This window comes from Equus przewalskii, chromosome 2 (genome assembly GCF_037783145.1).
Source record: "Equus przewalskii isolate Varuska chromosome 2, EquPr2, whole genome shotgun sequence".
Classification (NCBI taxonomy): Eukaryota; Metazoa; Chordata; class Mammalia; order Perissodactyla; family Equidae; genus Equus; species Equus przewalskii.
In genome coordinates, this window is record NC_091832.1 from 83,460,869 (window position 1) to 83,476,134 (window position 15,266).

The following is a 15,266-nucleotide window of genomic DNA, read 5'->3' on the forward strand; positions in this document are numbered from 1 at the left end:
TTTAATTTAATTGTGGAATTCTTTTACTATTTAAAATATATACAGAGAGAAAATATAAATCATAAAGTTAGAAGTATAGTAGAAAGAATACTAGACAAAGGCAATTTTCCTTTTTCCCAACCTGGATGACTTTCATTTCACTTTTTTTGCCTTGTTGCACTGGCTAGAATCTCCAGTATAATGCTGCAGAGAAGCGTGAGAGTGCACCTTGTTCCTGATCTTGGGGAAATTGTTCAGTCTTCTGCCATTAAGTATGATGCTAATGTAAATTTTTCATAGATGCTCTTTATCAGGTCAGAGAAATTACTTTCTGTTCATAGCCTGCTGAGAATTTTTTTTTATTATTAAGAATGGTTGTTGGATTTTGTCAAACATTTTTTTCTGAATTTATTGAAATGATGATTATTTTTTTCTTTTAGTTTGTTAATATGGTGAATTACATTTATTGATATTTGATTGTTAAACCAATCTTGCATTACTGGGATAAACTTTACTTTGTCCTGATGTTTTATCCTTTTTCTATATTATTGGATGTAATTTACTAATATTTTTGGTGGGATATTTGCATCTATGTTCATGAGGGATAGTGTTTGTAGGTTTTATTTTGTTTTACTTGTAATATATCTGTTTGGTTTTGTCTTAATGCTTGCCCCGTGGAAGGAGTTGGGTAGTATTTTTGCTCTTTCCGATTTTCTGGAAGATCTTGTATAGAATTGATACATCTTCCTTAAATATTTGGTAGAATTCACCAGTGAGGAAGCCATCTGGATCTGGAGTTTTCTTTGTGGAAAAGTTTTAATTACATGTTCAATTTTTAAAGTAGATTCAGAACTATTCAGGTTATCTATTTCTCTTGAGTGAGCTTTGATAATTTGTGTCTTTCAAAGATACCATTTTATCTAAGTTGTTGAATTTATGGGCATAAAGTTGTTGATACTATACTCTTATTATTATAATACTTTCTGTAGGATCTGTAGTGACATCACTTCTTTCATTACTGATTTTTTTTTTTTTAGACACTTAAAAATTTTTTTGTTGCAGTAACATTGGTTTATAACATTATGTAAATTTCAGGTGCACTGGATTATATTTCAACTTCTATATAGATTACATCATATTTACTACCCAAAGACTAATTACAATCCATCACCAGACACATGTGCCTAATCACCTCTTTCATCCTCCTCCCTCCCCACTTCCCCTCTGTCCAATCCAATCTCTGTCTCTATGTGTTGTTCATATTATCTTCTATTTTTGATTGAGATCATATGGTATTTGAATTTCTCCTTGTAACTTATTGTGTTTAGCGTAATACCCTCAAGATCCATCCATGTTGTCATAAAGGGCCAGATTTCATCCTTTTTTATGGCTGAGTCATATTCCATTGTGTATATATACCACATGTGTATATATACCACATCTTTATTCATTCATCCATTGATGGGCATCTAGGTTGCTTCGTAGCTTTGGCTATTGTGAATAATGCTGTGATGAACATAGGGGTGCAGATATCTTTATGCATTCATATTTTCTTGTTCTTTGGATAAATACCTAGCATTGGAATAGCTGGATTGTATGGTAATTGTTTTCTTAATGGTGTGAGGTCATTACTGATATTTTTAACCTCCGTCTTCACTCTTTTTTTCTCCTCAGTCTGGCTAGAAGTTTATCAATTTTATTTATTTTCTCAAAGATCTAGGTTTTGACTTTATTGATGTTTTTCTGTTTTCTCTTTTGTTGATTTCTGTCCTGCCCTTATTATTTATTTTACTTTGCTTACTTTAGGTTTGATTTGCTATTTTTTTATTCTGTAAATGTCAATTAGGTTGAGTTGTTTGATAGTGTTGTTTCCTATATCCTTACTGATTTTCAATGTACTTTTGTCTACCAATTATTGAGAGTTATTGAAGTCTCCAACTATAGTTGTAGATTTGTCTATTTTTCTTTGCAGTTCTATCAGTTTTTTTGTAGGTGCATAAACCTTTAAGATTATTATGTCCTTTTGATGAATTGACCTCTTTATCATTATGAAGAGATCTTCTCTATTCCTTGCAATATTCTTTGCTCTAAAATCTAGTTTATCTAATGTTAATATAGCCACTCCAGCTTTTTTGATTAGCATAGCATGCTCTATCTTTTCTGTCTTTTCACTTTTAACCTCTTTTAGCTGTTGAGCACCACATATTTTTGGGCTCTAGGTTTTTGTGGCGAGTCTCTGATCTCACTTGCAATTTTGAGGGACCTGGCCTATATCTTCTTTCTCCCATGTGTGCCCCATTAAAATGCTGAGTCTGATTCGTAGTTTCATTTGTGAAAACATGGAAAGAGACATATTTTGGATATAAAAGATCATTGATTTTATCTGGTCAAGTTGAGTTTGTGATTCCTGATGGACCACCTTGGGGGATCTGTCCAGCAGGCAGTTGAATATGTGGTTCTATAATTCAGGGATATCAGCGCATAGGAGGTACTAGAATTTATGGATGTAAATGAGTTCCCCTAAGAAAGCTGTTTAGAATGAGAAAAAGATCAAGAATGAAAACCTGGCCAGCAAAGATATTTAATGAGAAAGAATCTGTAGTTTAGGTAAGTGTTAATGCAGTAGGGATACTTATGATAATGAAAGTTTCTTATATCTATGAATTGTTAAATGCAAATGACAGTGAATCCTTTATCATGGAAAAGTATTTGGGTATTTCACTCTATGATCTGTCAAGATTTTAATATTCCTTCTAAGGTGCTTGATCTAAATGTAATACCCTAAATAGTTTAAATTATCCATAAATATTTTTTGTAAATTTAGTCTCAGATGCTGAAAAGAATTGTCCTGGTGAATAAGTTACATGAAGTGCCCAAAGGCTCAAGTTTGTCCCCTGTCTTGTTCATAACTCTTGGTGCCAAGTAATACCACAGAGGATTCGCATAACTTAAGCCTTCAGTAAATATGTGATTAAACTGCCAAATCTCATGAGTGTTTTTCTTAATGATCCTTGGTCTCTGTTTAAGTGCTCTTGTTGTTGAGCAGCCTTACCCTGATTAGAGGTGGGGAATATATTGGGATAATCCCATTATAGACAGAAATGTCACAGGCTGGATTCTACATGTTGGAACTCTTGGCAGCAGATATTCAAGTTCCCAAGGCGTGTGTGGGCTGTTCAGAAAATTGGCCCTAAGTAGGATTTTATTTTAACTTTAAAATGCACTTGTCCGGAAATTTTTAAAGAGATGCCATGATATTTGATATAATATCTCTACTTAGAAATTTTTTTCTTGTTGACTGTTAGTTGTTATTACTGTAATTTATTATGCCTGTAACAATCCAGAGATAGGCTAGAAAATCAGATGATTCATTATAAATGATTTATCTAGTGAGTAAACTTTTTAATTTCTCACCCTGGTTTGTAGCACAGAGATTGTGAAGTGGACAAGGTCACTGTGCCTCCTGATGTTGCTGTTAATCTAGACTCCAAATTGTAGAAGGCTTCACAGTGATTGAGGACTTATGTCTCCGCTGAAGCCATGATTACTAACAGTGTAACTTACCCACCCCTTCACATGTTTTTCTGTGTGAGATAAAAGTTTAATTTGAAGCAAAATGCAAGATTTGTGCAAAAAAACTCATCTCCTGACGAGTTATCTTTCTAGGAACTTAGGTGATAAAATTTCTTACATCAGGGCTGTGATTCACTTTCCTTGCGACATGGGGCTGGTAGTAACACTCATTTTATGTAGATTTTTCTAGGCCCCTATAACTAAAATTAGGCCAGATATGTAAGTAAGTAAGTAGTAAGTACCCTAAACTCTAAAACAGATCTCCTTATATACATTTATAATAGGCCAGGTTATGTTCTCTCTCTCTCTTTTTAAATGCATCTATAGTTCCTCCTACACTCCAACTTATTCTCTTTTTATTTTTCAAAAGAATATTTACACATAAAGATTGCAGTTCTTCAAAAACCAGTTTAACTTGTCATCTGAATGACACAGACTAATGATCAGCAATGATAACACAGCTCAACAGATCTTTTAATATTCTGTGCTAAAATAATGCAGTTACAATACTGAAATTTTCACTCCAACATAATCGGTGGGGAGAAGCCCACAGGCCCTCCAACAAGATGCACTCTTGAAACTAGGGTCAAGTTCAGGAAATATTGCCCTTTAAGACTGACGGGAGTACCGTACATGGATGGAATTTGCTATTTACAGACTTCTCTTTTAGAAGTGACTCATCTAGTGTAATTTTGAAATGACAGGAGCTGAATACGACACCAGGAGCAAACCATACTAAGATATAATTAAGTATAATGACAGAAAAAATAGAGAGATATTTTGAAATGAATAAAGGTAACAATCTTCCTTGGATCTTTGAAAAATTGGATTTATAGAGTAAGACTTTCAAGAAAACCAAAAAAATCTATGTGTGCCAAGGTTTCTAAGGCAAGACATTATCCAGTTTAATATTCTGATAGTGGTATCTGTGTAACGCCTGTCCCCATGAAGAAGATCTTTATGATAGTTACTATAAGAAATAGATAAATTGCCATTTTGGTGATAGATATTTTGGTTAATGTGAATCGTTTTATTAGATTTTACTTCTTCCTATTCCCACTTTTAAAATTATATGAGTAATGCATGTTGTTTTTAGGAAAATTAGAAAACAAAAATAAAAAGAAAAAAGATCATGAAATCTCATTGCAAATATATTTATATTTTTTTAATAAAATATGATCATTCCTTACATATTATTTTGAAACCTAATATTTGTTTATGTTAACAATATCATTAAGTAAAAATATTTCAATTAGCCCTAGGTAAAGTAACAAAAATATGATTACTACTATTAGGGTCAATATTGATCCTTTCCTTTTACAGCATTTTTCTGTTGATGTTTCTGCACTAATGGATACAGCAGCATCCTCATTTAACATCTCCAAAGTGCTGGAATCAGGCTCTTTGGTCACGAGGTAAATTTGGATTTTTTTTTTTTTTTTTGAGGAAAATGAATCTTTTCCCTGGCAAATAGGGTACATAGCTCAACTCTACTACTGACACCACCAGGTACTCTCAAGTCTGTCAATGCAAATAATCCATAATCAGTCTATAAATCAAAACTGGGATGAGTTTATTATATGAACCAGGTCTGAGGACTATAGCCTAGGGTCTTTCCTCCTAAGGAAGGAAGCACTCCAAAGAAGCAGGGTGTGTATATACTGTCTTGGAACAAAGAGTGGTTGTATACCGTCTTGGAACAAAGGGCATACATCACATATATCAGGAATATCCCTTTTACAAGTAATGAGATTGCGTTATTGGCACAGCAGGTCAGTGGTCACAAGGTGAGTTAAAGCAGGTCAGTGACTAATCCTTAATTTCTGGGAAGAGATGCTTATCCTTAAAGAAACCTGATATGGCAAGAGCTACGTCTGTATCTTTAACAGCGTCATCCTTGGCTTTGGGACATTGTAAATGCGTACAGGAGATGTACAATGCATGCTCAACAGGCCATGTCAGGCCTTTCTGAAAAACAAGGTCAGGTCGAATTAGTTTTCAACCAAATGGCTTCATCATATACCCCGATATATCCTATTGCTTTTCATTTACTCATCACCTTCTTTTCCTCATTGCAGAGAAGATTCCAGATTAAAAAAATGAATTCCTGAATCTTCGGGCATTGCATCTTTCTTTGGCAGTTTTTCTTCATTCCTTTCACAGTGAGTGGCAGCAAGCCCAAAGTTAAGAGCTTGAATTTTCAAGTCAGAGGGTCCTGGGTTGAATCCTGACTCTGCCACCTGTAGCTCTTTGGCTTTAAACAAGTTCCTGGACCTCTCCAAGCCCCAATAACCTTATCTAAGAAACTGAGATTATTAGTACTAAGTGCAGAGCATTGTTGTGGATCTTCAATAAAATCATGATTTAAAGGGTTTAGCGTAGTGAAGATCATACCCTGGGGGTTTCACACACCAGTTACTCTTATCTTACAAGCCTCTGTGAGATTCTCTCTGATGGTCCAGTTTAAGGGAGGAGCGCTTGGGCTCTTGTGCTTCTTCAGCCTCTTTTCCTCCTTTGGGAGCCTCATAAAATCCCACCTCTTCCATGTGTTTTCATATACACCCTAAACTCAACATGCAAAAATAGAATACTCTGCAACGATTGCACGTTTTTTGTTTGTTCTTTCTGACATTATATAAATCATGCTATACAGTACAACAGCAGCATAATGTTTTGTCCATCTTGTTGCTTTCTGATGATGACAATGATGATGATGGACTCCTTAAAAGCAGGAAGCCAGCATATTTTTAGCATAAAAGCCAATATTAGATTAGATTTGATTATATTTAAATTTCACTCATTGAATGTGTTTGATAGCCCTTGTTCTTTGACTTCAGGTGGTGTTACCAGAGCATGAACCTGTTTTTGTGCTTGTGTGGGTATGTGTGTGGGTATGTGTGTATGTGAGCATGCAGTCCATGTATATATGCATTTAAATTTAACATTTTTACTAAAGCTGCTCCTGAAAATCACTGTGTGGCAAAAGGATTAACATCTCTGGAACGCCTAATAAGAGGAATTAGGGAAGGTGATTTAAATAAAAAGCTATTTTGGGATTTGTCTGTTAGAGGTTGTAGAGATCTGTAGAGAACCTTGTCCATGAATTACAACTAAATAGGCTTTTTATAAAGTAATCTGAAGTAGAAATTATTTTTTCTAATCCTCATGTGAAACTGTACCTAAAACTTATTAAATAACAAGGCAATTAAATTTAATTCTCCTACTGGCATTGATTACCTTGTAGAGAGGTCTAGATGAGCAGAGACTACGAGATCAAGATGCCTTTTTTTAATATAGAAATATTGCAACCTTTGACCTCAACGCTCACATCTTCTTAATGAAGGGATTGTGTAAGAGTGTTCTTTTCAATGAGCTCTACAGTGCTACCTCACAGAAGATGAAATATAATGCTTGATAATTCTTTTTATCGAGAGTTTGATACAGTTTGTTGTGAAGCACAGTGCTGTAAAAACGTGGTGATTTGAATATGCAACCTGCAAGAAGACACCTTTTATCCCAGACTGGATCCTGTTATCTTTTAAGCCACTCTCCTCTATCTGCCATGTCATTGAAGAGAAGCCTTGACACTGCCTTAGAAGGATCATTCTCCAATATGATCTCATTCTCTTAATTATTTTTTAACTCACATATTCCTAAATTTTCCCATCAACTTCTCCTGTCATGTTTTTAAGCTTTTAGATATAATTTTTAAAAAATCACCATCAAGTTTGTCTTCACATTTCACTTAAAATTGTCTTAGTGTGTCTTAACTTTATTACTTCTTTTTTTAGTTGAGATATAATTGATACACAACATTATATCAGTATCAGGTGTCCAACACAAATAACCATAACACAAGATTTGAAAGGACAAGTCACATAAACTAGAGTAGTATAAATGCTATGGGATTCTTAGGAGAGAAGGAAGACTTCTCATGTGGAGGATAAGGAGAAAACTTGTGGAGGAGGAGGCATGTGATATGTTCCTCTAAGGAAAATCTGAATTGATTGTTCTTAGCAAATAGGGAAGTTCATAATCTGGGTGGAGAAAGCAGCTTGAGCAAAACTGAGGAAGGAGGAAAGCACAGGTGGTGGTGGTGGGAATAGGAAATGGAAAGCTAGCTTACCATGCATAAATGAGAGCATTGGGACTTAGTGTTGGACTTGTGACTTTCGGTTATTATTACATTATTTTATAAACACTGACACTTTGATCAAAAGAGGAATATGAGTAGATCTATAGTTAGGAAGATTGTTATGATTTTTTTTTTATATTGAGTAATAAGGTCGTGTGTGAAGGAAGAGCTGAATTATTTATTATTTATTTGGCATTAAACACTCATTCGATTTCACATCCTGACCTCTATATCACAGGCGTTATTGGCCCAAGGAATTGACAGAATAGTAGTGGTTCCATATTTTATGATTTTAGGGATGGTATGAAAGCTTGCTTTACAAAGACTTAACAAAATTATCTGTCTGCTAATATCTGATTATTTCTTATACATTTTACTTAAAGGCAAGTGGTAAATACCTTGATGTATTTTCCCCTATTAAAATACAAAAGCCTCTGAGCATAGTCTGAGAGCCTTCTAAGGGAAAGGATACTGCTTAGGGGCAGAACATTTCTGGAAGAATATCTAGGCAAACACTGGCTTTTATTTTTTTTGGCTGACTTCACAATTTTGCTTAACCCTGTTTTGATATATCTCAAAAATAAACATACATGTAAATAAAATATATAAATACAACACACTGAATTCATTGGTAATTTTTATATAATTCTTATTTAATAAAAATTTTTAATTAATTAAAATGAAATAAAATAGTGTTTAGTACCTAAAAGGTGTTTCCTAGTGCATGAAATCAGGAACAAGACCCTGGATGGGTAGTTGGATTAGCAATTCTTCTCTGGAGGAAGATTGGCTGTGCTTTCTTAATGACTACCTTGATTTCTGTTAATGAGCTATTCAGATACATAAAAGAACAATTAAGTTCACTCTCAGCCTTCTGCTCTGTTACTTTTAATCTTGTGTAAATAGTTCTTAACAAAGGCATTATATTCTAAATCTATTTTATTTTATGTAATGCTAGTTTTTTACTTAGAAAGGAAAATAGTTGAAGAGCTAGCATATGGTTACTTTATGCTGCTCTTGACTTGCCTCCCCTTCAGTGCATTTCATGCTCTTCTCTGTGGTTTTTTTCCCTCATTCTCTGTGATTTCTTCTTCCACGTAGGACTCAGTGCCTGCGTGCTTCTCTTGGATGATTGAGGCTTCTTCACTGTTCTGCTTTACCTGGGTCTGTTTGGTCCATCCAGCAGCGTCCTAACAAATCTAGACTTCTCTCCCCATCCTCTTCAGCCTTTCCTTTTGTTGCTAATATTGCTTATACTTCCTTCCTTCTTTCCTTCCTCCCTCTCTTCCTCCCTTCCTCCCTTTCTCTCTTCCTCTTTTTATGGTACTTAGAAGCTTGTATATTTTGTGAATATTTACAAATGACTTGCTTTTGATTTTGTTGACAGTCCCTGCTATTTAATTTTTTGCAGTTGTTGTCTATTCCATTCATTTTTGCTCTTATCTCTATTAGTTTCTTTCTTCTACTTTTTTTGACGTTAATACTTCTTTGCTTAAATCTGTTAAAGTTGAATGTTTAACTATTTTAAATACTTCTTATTTTGTTTTAGTAAATACATTTAAGGCAATAAATTTACTTCTCAGTACTACTTTGCCTGCATTTCACAGGTTTAATTTGTTGTGGTGTCATTTCCTCCCTGTTTTAAATATTTTATAATTTCCATTTTGATCTACTGTTTAATCATTGGGTTATTTGGGAATACACTTTGAAAAAACTATCGTTAACATTGATTTGTAACAATTGTATTATTCAAATATTTAACATTTATTGAGACATTTCATGTGACTTAGTATATGGAAAAATTTTAAAAATGCCCTATATATTCTTTTTTTTTTTTTTGTGGAAGATTAACCCTGAGCTAACTACTGCCAATCCTCCTCTTTTTGCTGAGGAAGACTGGTCGTGAGCTAGCTTCCACGCCCATCTTCCTCTGCTTTCTATATGGGATGCCTACCACAGCATGGTGTGCCAAGCGGTGCCATGTCCGCACCTGGGATCCGAACTGGTGAACCCTGGGCCGCTGAAGCAGAACGTGCGCGCTTAACCACTGTGCCACTGGGCGAGCCCCACCCTACATATGCTTGAAAAGAATGTATATTCTCTATTTGTGCAGGCTTCTAAAATATATATTGTCAAGCATGTATCTAATATTAAATCTATATCCTTACTGTTTTGTGTGTACTTTATCTATATTTCCAATAGTGGTGTGTTAAAATTCCTCTAATTGTCACTTTGTCAATTTTTCCTTGTAATTCTATTACTGAAAAGTTTGGAACTATTTCGTTAGGTATATGCAAACTCATGACTGTCCCATCTTCTTGAGTCATTGATCCTTCAATCATGATTTAGTGTGTCTCTCCATCCCTGTTAGTAATTTTTTAAAAAATTATTTTATTGAAGTCATATTGGCTTATAACATGTGAATTTCCAGTGTACCTTATTATATATCTGTTTCTTTTTAGACTGCATTATGTTTACCACCAGTAGTCTAGTTTTTAATTTTTAATCTAATATCTGTTTTTGTCTGATAGTATTGGTGCTACAGCAGGGTTTTTTTGTTATTATTTGCTGGTAAATACTTTTTCATGACTTTTCAATCTTTCTTTGCTTTTGGTTTTAAATATGTCTTTTAGCCCAACATTTTAGTTGAATTTTATTTGTGTTACCTTATTTGATAATCTTTGTTTATTAATAGGTCAGTGTAATCTGTTTATATTTATGGTACTTAGTGATAATTTACATTTATTTTGCCATCTTATTTTAGATTTCTGTTTGTATTCCATTTTTTTCTTTGTTTTTTTTAACCCTCTCTTACCTTCTTACCTTCCTTTACCTTCTTGATAAAGTTTTCAAAAATTACTATGATTCCTCTGATAGTTTGAGAGCTATACGTTATGTTTGCATTCTATTAGAAGTTATCCTTAACATGTTAGTGGAATTATTTGTCTCTAATATTTTCGTAAAAAGTCACTCAGTGTATTTATTCTCTTCTTAAACAAGACAAGGACCCTGGACTCTTAATCCACTGAAAACTGCTCTTTTCTGTGTCTTCTTTTCCCCATTTCTGGTTATTGTATTTAGTTCTACATGAAAAAAATCCAAATTAACTACTCTTATAAGTTTTTGTAGGTTAATGATTATGTAAATTTATAAACATACTGTATCAAATTTCTGTGCTTACCATTTTTCTTCTTGCATTCCATTCATTCCTTTTGGGCTCAGTTTCTTCTTACTGAAGTATATCCTTTAATAGCTTATTTTGGGGGATATCAGTATGTGTAGGATTTCTTAGTCTTAGTATTTATAAAAGTGTTTATTTTGTTCTCACTTTTGCTTGATAGTTTAGAATGATTTTGAATTTTATGTTTATTGTTATTTTCCCTCAAATGTTTTAAGATTTTGTCTTCTGTCAACTGTCATTGCTGATGAGAGTTTTTGTCAAAGTTGTCATCCCTTTCTAGATAGCCTAGCTTTTCTCTATGTGGGAATTTAAGTTTTTATTCATTTATTCATTATTCTTCAAATATTTATTGACTGACAGTTAGTGTTCTAGGCATTGGGGATTCGTCAGTGTACAAAGCAATCAAAAATCCCTGCACTCATAGATCTTACAGCCTAGCAAGTGAATATTTTAGCTAAGATAAAGCTAGTCACTGTAATAAAGTAACCCCCTGGTTATCACTAACTTACTGCCTTATTTTACTTTTTATTCATCAAACTGCCTCTTATGGATGTTTCTAGTTAGGCAGCTCTTAAGATACACGCATCTTCTACTTTGTGGCTCTGCCATCTTTAATATTTGGTTCCAATGTTGTTCTGGGGTCACCAACATTCCAGCAGCCAGAGAGGGAAAAGGGCATGGAGGATGATGTGTGAGGTTTTTAAGAACCAGGCCTGGAAATGGCAGTTATCACTTTGGCCCACATTCTCATGGCTAGAACTCAGTCACTTGTTCATATTTAACTTCAAGGGTGCCTGGGAAATGTAGTTTAGCTGTGGACTCAGGAGGAAGAGAAAAGACATTTGGGGAATCAGCTAGCAGTCTCTGCCATGGAAAGATAGATCATGAATAAGTAAAACACATACTATGCTAAATAGTATTTGTGTCAAGGATGAAAATAAATGGAGGGGGTAGGAAGCGTTGTGGGAGGTGAGGTCACAATTATATATAGGTGGCTGGTGACATCTTTACTCAGAGGCTCCATCTGAGTGTACACCTGCAAGACGTGAGAGGTTGGTACCTTGTGGATATCTGAAGGAAGGACATTTCAGGCATAGCAAATAGCAAATGCAGATGTCTTGAGGTGGGGACAAGACTGGCCTGACCAGAGCAGCAAGGAAAGCAATATAGCTCCAGGAAAGTGAGCAAGAGGCTGAGGTAAAAATGAGGTCAGTGAGGTAACAGATAATGTGTGGCTGTGTGAGCCATTGTAAGGACTTCCAGTATTACTCTGAGACTGGAAGTCATCAGTGGGTTTTGAGTGGAAGGCATGATCTGACTTAGGTTTAGTGGTATAACTCTGGTTGCTGGTGTCAGAGAGTGGTGAAAATTTCCCTTTACCCCTCTTTGTTCTTTTGGCTGGTCTAATAATTAAATTGACAGAAGATAGATTAATAGGAGAAAAACATTTAATTTTGTACGTATGGGAGCTCATAGAAATAAGAGGTTCAAAGAAGTGACCAAGGCAGGCAGCTTTTATAACTTTTAGACAAAGAAACAATAAATTTGTGAAGAATAGACAAGACAAAGAAACTTAGGCTTGGGTTCTAATTAGTGAAGAAACTAAGCAGAGTTTATTTAGACAGGCTTCTTGGCCCTGAATTCCCTCTCTCTGGTGGTAAGGATGTCTCTCTACCTCTTGGTGCAGGGAAGGTACCTTTCACATCAGGGATTTATTTCCTGCTTTCCTGGATACAGAGAGGACAGTCAGAGTGTTCTTGCACTGGATCTTTCTCAAATGACTTTAATTTAAAATAATCAATATGCCACTTTGGCATATTTTGGGGTGGCCTGCCCTGAGCCCCATCACTGAGTTAAGAATAGATTGTCAGATAGGGGTAGGGAGTAAATCAGACAGGCTAGTTAGAGGCTACTCTCATAATCCAGGTGAGAGATAATGATGGTTTGGACTAGAGTATTAACAATGAAGGTAGTATGAAACTATCAGATTCTGAATATAATTTCAAAGTATTGCTGACAGGATTTGCTAATGAATAGAATGTGGGATATATGAAAAAGAGAAGAGTCAAGGATGACTGTTTGGCCTTAGTAACTGGAAGAGTGGAGATATCAGTGTTGAGGTTGGGAAAATTAGGAAGATTAGGAACTCAGTTTTGATATGAAAAATTTGAGATGCCTTTATGACATCCAAGTTGAAATGTCAAAGAACCAAGGGGTGAGAACCAGGCTGAAAAAATATATTTGCAAATCATTAACATAGAGATGGTATTTAAAGCCATGAGACTGGATGAAATCACAAAGTAAATATATGTGATGGAAAAGAAAAGAGATTCAAGGTCTAAATCTGGGGACATTTCAATATGTTGAGGGCAGTGAGATGAGGAGGAACCGGCCAAAGAGACTGAGGAGGAAGTAAGAGAAGGTAAGAAAATCTAGGATAGTCAAGGTTCCTAGAAGCCATATGCAGAAAATACTTCAAGGAGGAGCCAGTGATAAAATATGTAAAAAGCTGTTAATAGGTGAACTAAGATAAGGACTAAGGATTGACAATTGGATTTAACAGCATGAAGGTTATCAGTAGCCTTGATAAAAAGAATGGTAGATTGTGTTCCCCAGGAAGCAGATTCTGAGATGGAGAAGAGCAAGAGGTTTGTTAGGAAATGTATTTGGAATCACCTCTATGGAAGGGAAGGAAAGGAGGCAGGAATAGAGGGAGAAGTTGGGCTGTAATGCAGTCTAGTAAATGCCTCAGCAGACGCCACAGGAAACTCTAATGTTGAGATACTCCTTCAGAGTTGTCCTAAATTGGGATGACATATCTAGACATGCATAAACCTCTTGTTGACTAGTCACTGAAAGTGGGCTGCCCTGGAAAGGGGTATGATTTTAGGCAAAGTGACTCCTCAGCCAATGTAATCTGAGGAAGGGTCATAGCTGAGGGCTATTTTCTGGTAGCATGTCCAGCAGCTGGAGAGTAAGGCCTTCAGGATGCTCTGGGTGGTGCATCACAGTGTCCATTAGAAACAGTTTAGATGGAGTAGCAAGGGCAAAAGCCTGATGAGAGTGGGTTCAGAAGAGAGTGGGAAGACAGAAATTGGAGACAATGGGCACAAATGACTCTTTCCTCTTCATTCCTGATGCTCACTAGGAAGTGTCTGGATGTGGATTTATTTTTATTCTTGTTGCTTGGCATCTGGAGTGTATTTTCAATCTCAAGATGCATGTCATTTTTCAGTACTGACGCTTGAAATATTGCTTTTTCTCGTTTCCTTTTTTTTTCCTGGAACTTCCTTTATATTTATTTTAGGATCTCTCGATGTATCTTTTACGTCTTTTAACTGTTATTTCATCTTTTTATTTATATCCGTTTTTACTGGCTTCTGGGAAATTCTTCAGTATTCTAATTCGTTGATTCTCTTAGACTGTGTCTAGTCTAGATTTTATTCTATATATTGAGCTTATAATTTTTTTCAAAGAATATATATATATTTTATTGAAGTACAGTTGACATACAACATTATATTAGTTTCAGGTATACAGCATAGTGATTCAACATTTATATATTTTGAAATGATCATCATGACAGATCTAGTAAACATGTCATCATACAAAGTTATTACAATATTATTGACTATTGACCATACTGTACATTACATCCTTATGACCTATTCATTTTATGACTGGAAGTTTGTATCTCTTAATCCCCTTCTCCATTTCACCCACACCCACCCCCCAGCGACCACCAGTCTGTTCTCAGTATCTATGAGTTTGTTTTTGTTTTGTTTTATTTTTTAGATTCCACATAAAAGTGAAATCATATGATATTTGTCTTTCTCTGTCTGCCTTATTTCACTTAGCATAATACCCCCTAGGTCCATTCGTGTTGATGCAATTTGCAAAATTTCATTCTTTTTTATGGCAGAGTAATATTTCCTTGTGTATATATATACCACATATTCTTTATCCATTCATCTATTGATAGAGACTTAGGTTGCCGTCATATCCTGGCTATTGTAAATAATGCTGCAATGAACACAGGGATGCGTACATCTTTTTGAATTAGTGTTTTTGTTTTCTTTGGAAAATACCCAGAAGTGGAATTGCTGGATGGTATGATAGTTCTATTTTTAATTTTTTGAGGAACTTCCATACTGTTTTCCATAGTGGTTGTAGCAATTTACATTCCCACTAACAGTGTATGAAGCTTCCCTTTTCTCCACATCCTTGCCAACACGTTATTTATTGTCTTTCTGATAACCATTTTGTGAGGTGTGAGGTGATATCTCCTTGTGGTTGTGATTGCATTTTCATGATGATTAGTGATGTTGATTAGTGATTAGAAGATCTTTTCATGTGTCTGTTGGCCATCTATATATCTTCTTAGGAAAAATGTCTATT

The 15,266-nt window shown here is 35.0% G+C and overlaps 1 protein-coding gene across 5 annotated transcripts in view; it reads left to right on the forward strand.

Annotated features, from left to right (window-relative positions):
• Positions 1 to 15,266, forward strand: part of IQCM (IQ motif containing M) — a 417,332-nt gene that overhangs the window by 46,319 nt on the left and 355,747 nt on the right. For 2 of the 5 annotated variants that reach the window (XM_070611626.1, XM_070611627.1), the window contains one exon: positions 4,876 to 4,967. The exons of the other annotated variants lie outside the window; for them this stretch is intronic. The gene's annotated coding sequence lies outside the window, so the exon portion shown is untranslated. The remainder of the gene's footprint in view (positions 1 to 4,875; positions 4,968 to 15,266) is intronic. 5 annotated transcript variants of the gene reach the window in all.